Raw genomic sequence first — 5,093 nt, forward strand, 5'->3', positions numbered from 1 at the left:
TCACAATCCCTATGAGAGGGAGTTGTATAGATATTACTCATACTGGTACAGAAGGTACAAAGAATGATTATATGGTGGTTACAAAGAAAAATATTACATTTATATTTTGTGCAGAAACAGTTATACTTAACTAAAAATGAAACATAAAGATACTCTTTCAATAGATGAAAAATAAAATTTAATTTACAATTGTAATATATTATTTTATAACTAAAATTTAATTTAACAGAGGGAGATAAAGAAAATTGTGATTGGTCATTAAAACTAAGCTGGGATTCTGTGCCACTTGTTTGATGTAAATAAATTAAAATTAAACATGAAAAAAACCAGCTAACGTAGTTTAAAACTGTTGTTGTTGTAGCCTTCAGTCCGAACACTGGTTAAACATAGCTCTCCATGACACTCTTATCATGTGCAAGCCTCATAATCTCCAGATAACTGTTTCAACTTACATACTTATAAATCTGCTCACTGTATTCATCTCTTGGTCTCCGTCTATGATATTTTTCTCCCTGCCATACTCACACACTTACTTCCAATACTAAATTGCTTATCCATTAATGACTCAGAATGCTGTCTATCAACCAATTCCTTCTTCTAGTCTGGTTGTGCCCAAGCTCCTTTTCTCCCTAATTCTATGCTGTGCCTCCTCATTGGTTATGTAATCTACCCACCTAATCTTTGGCATTCTTCTAAACAATCAAAATCAGATAACTTTCAAATAACACACAAAATCATAAACTTAGATAAGCAGATTCTGCAGAATTCCTGGGGATATTTCTAGATAAAAATTTATCTCTCATATAATCCAAACAGTCTTGCATTCGCAATCACAATATGGTCTTATGCAAATGACATGTACACTAAGAAAGTTGTTTACCACAGCAATTTTGAATCTATTGTAAGATATGGAATAATCTTTTGAGGCAATGCAAGTAGTGAAAATAGAATAACATTGCTTAAAAAACTATTATTAGAAATATGTGTCATATTAAACTTAAGAGATTCATGCCAACCTTTATTCAAGGATCTGAAAATTTCAACTACTCCATGTCTTTACATTTATGAACTGTTTATCTTCACCTGTAACAATCCAGAATTATTTATAGAAAAAGCAGTTTCAAGACTTGTATGACACAAGAAACAAAAATAATTTCATGTTACCATCTCATAGGCTAAAACTACTCACAAACTCCTCAACTCATAGCAATGAAAATTTATAATAAATTAAAAGTGAAAAGCTGTCACATTGAGGAATTAGCTTCACTGAAGATAAAATTACATGCTGTCCTAGGACAAAAATATTATTCAGACACAGAATTTGTAAATAATGATTAATTTTTCTTTGTAGAGTAATGAAATAAATTTGTAACGACTTCTGTAAATTAAGATTTTTAAATAAATTTTGTGTGTCTTAGTTACATTATTTATACTGACATGTCCTGAATTTCAAATCAATGATTTATGTATGTACTTAATAAGACAAAAAATTCTGATTTATAGACTTGAAGTATTTCCCATTGGGATCATCTTTCACCCCCCCCCCCCCCCCATAATCTCCATCGTTTGGTTCATTTTTTGTTAAAAGATGTTCCACGAAGGTTGAATCTGTCTTTCTTAGTCTCCAAATTCTCTCATGTCCTGATAATTTAGCTACCACAGGTTTGTCTGACTGACCAATATTATACTACTGAACAATAAATTAGATATCTGTTATTGTTGTAAGACACTGGTCTGTTGCTGCAAGATTTTTAACTTTTTGGCAAATTTATCTGAAGCTTTGTCAACATATTAAATGGTGCACCATTTTTGTAACTACTGACATACACAAGCGATGCAATTTTAAAGATTTTGTTTTTCATAGAATATTATCAGTCAGGGCAGAACTAAAGTGATTACTGGAACTGATAAGTTTGATTGCCTGTAAGTTTCTATAAGAATGTAAATAATTTAGGAGTAAAGGCAACAACTCATCGAGTAGTAGAAGTGCTGAGTCATCGTCAGGCACATGTGTGCATGCCTGTTGACCACTCATTGCTTCTGCTGTGCAGTGAGCATTCTCTTTTACTTCTAAATTATTTACAAGATGGACTGCCTATAATTCAGTTCAAAAGACAGATTCACATAATTCAAACTGTAGAAACTATATAGACATCTCATTATTGAATACCGCCTGAAAGATGTTTACAAAGATTAAAAATAAAAAAGCAAATGTTTTTGAGAATATTAATATGGTTTTTAACAAAATAGTACCATTTCGGACCAGATGTTTGTCATTGGGCAAATAATGAAATCATTTTATGAATATGACAAATCTACACTTTCTGTTTGTTGATTTTAAACATATGTGCATATGGTTATGATACTGCAATTGTGGCAAGAAATATAAAAACCATTACAGAAACATGTGAAGTAATGGAAATAGAAGGCACAAAAACTGCACTATGTAAACCCACTGAACAGAATGAAACTTTTAATAGCCTCATGGATCTTCCTTGAGTCAAAATAACAAAAGCTGAAAACAGAAGTAATAAATTCTGCATTCAAAAGTGCATCAGTGGAAGAATTCAGTAACAGATACAAACAAACTCATGAATGGTGAGTACTGATATCAATGCTTTTGATAATGGAAAGCAATTTAAACTACTGTGAGTGCAGAGGGAAACAGGGACAAAAAAAAGTTTCCTATTAGATTTTTAAATGGGTATGCTGCAGAATTACCCATTTTACCATCTCATATTTATTAGCAAATGGAAACTGTCATGCAGGATGGAAAAAGTACAGGCGACATCTGTCTACAAAAATGGTAAAATAATGGCTGCACATATTAACAAACAAATATCTTCAACATTTGTTTCTTACTTTAACACTGACATTCCTCAATATAAACACATCTCCTCTGAAGGATCAACACTGGTTAAGAAAACAATTCCTATGAAACACAGTTTGGTTTTATTCATGTACGGTATCTTGCAAGTAGCACAGTCTGGTGAATAGGTAGACTCCCCTTCCTAGATGCCTGAAGGATGTCCTTACAGTAGCATGCCATCAGCTAACTGAAATATATGAACTTTCCTCTCAAATATGTGATTAGCTGTAGAATTTGTGACTTAATACAACACATTGCAGTATAGAGGACAGCAAATTTTCACCAGAAACAGATGCACCACCTGGTGTACCTCAAAAAAGTGTAAAAAGGTATTTAATGTTCTCAGAATATACAAACAATTTATCAGATATGGTCACCAGTACACTCATATTGTTTGCTGTTCTCTGGAAAAGAAAAAAAATGTAGGCTACTTGCTTAGTTAATTACCCAAAGCATCGAAACAGATCAAAAACATATTATCCCATCACAGAGATGTTCAGTGTGTTCCCTGGAACCTTCTCGGGTTAAATTCAGCTGAAACAGGCCTATATAACACATATACATTGCTAGAAATGTAAAGTGTTCCATTAAGTTTGAGATGTTCATCACATATTGAGTATCAAATAATTTATCTTTCATTTCATTTGGAACTGAAGTATATTATCAACACCCATATGATGGGTGACCCCACAGGCAGGAATACACTCTTGTAATCATTTTAGCATGGAAGCAAACAGCTTCAAATCATCATCGTCAGGAATTTCTTGTCAGGCCCGAACACCTGCTAGTATGTGTACTTACACCACATCCTAGACATGTTCCATGGGTTACAAACCAGAGGCCCTGGCAAAATAGTCAAGGACCCATACATTCTTCCACGTGTTTGTGGTGTGAGCTACATTGTGAGGTCTTGCATTATTCTACTGGAGTGCACCATTTGGTACCCTGGTCATAAAGAGGATAACAGGGCATAGTATTCTTGCCACATACTGGCAAGCACCCAGTTTCCCAGCAATGCTTACCAAACCAGTTCTGTTTTATTACCCAATACCTACCATTGTTTCAGGAGTGAGTGAGTTAGTTAGGTAGGTATCAAGATTCAGACGTTTCCTGTGTTCTTTTAAAAGAGTGTTTATGGACACATTGGCATTGATCTGGCTACTACATACATAATTGAGACTCTGCACTGAACATAAAAGAATGCCACTTAAATGTCCCAGCTGATTCTGGCTCTACAGTAAACAAGGCCTTGTTGAATGCGCTATGGTGTCAGTGGTAAGCAATGGGTGGCAATTCGACATCTCAACCCAGCATTCATTATACTGTTTCCAGTAGTTCATGATAACAATCTGCCTTAGTCTTTACCCACATTTCAGCTACTGTCATATGCCTAATCATCAGAGCCAACAGAACAATCCTACAATCTTCTCATGGTATAGTCCTGGAGGGATCTGTGCCTACTCTTCTTGTCATAGTGTTGTTCTGAGTCCATCTCCTCACCACCCATTCTACACTCATCAGTGTGACCTGTTGGTAATTTATTCCCATGTCTGCATACCGATGTTTCCACCTTTGAGCATACAATGTCGTGATATACACTTGAAAAATTCCAGTAATATTAGATGCTCCTAACATCCACATGTTCTCATGCCATTCTCATTAGGAATGGTCATGCCATTCATAATTAGGAATGGCATTTTTCCGGAGTGAAAATAAGATCACACCAGGATGAAAATTTAATCGCTGTATCCCAGAGAAATGGAAATAGCTAGAGTAGCAGTTGGTGGCATTCAGTCAGCATGTCCATGGTGTAACACTTTCCATTTCGTGAATGTAGTCACAGTAGGTAGGTCCTTCGCATCTAGGGGGAGAATGACATGCCTCCTTTTCCATTTTTGGCATCCACAGCTTATTATGCTGCTCATACAGTTACACATATTGCTGCTCATACAGTTACACATATTCACATTAGAATGAGAAACATTCTCAACAGTGTGTCCAATGTTACTCTTCAATGTATAAATTATGGTTATACTCACTCTGTTGCCTTTCCTAGATCCTCTTCCAAAGAAACTAAACCACATTTAACATCACTGAGCCCTGCACTTGCCTTAAACTACTAGTTTCCTGGTAATCATCTCCTAAAGAGTTCTGTACCCATTCTGACATTCACTTAGCATATCACTTACCTAGCAATAAATTCTTCATAACATTTCACTTTCTA

This window comes from Schistocerca serialis, chromosome 4 (genome assembly GCF_023864345.2).
Source record: "Schistocerca serialis cubense isolate TAMUIC-IGC-003099 chromosome 4, iqSchSeri2.2, whole genome shotgun sequence".
Lineage (NCBI taxonomy): Eukaryota > Metazoa > Arthropoda > Insecta > Orthoptera > Acrididae > Schistocerca > Schistocerca serialis.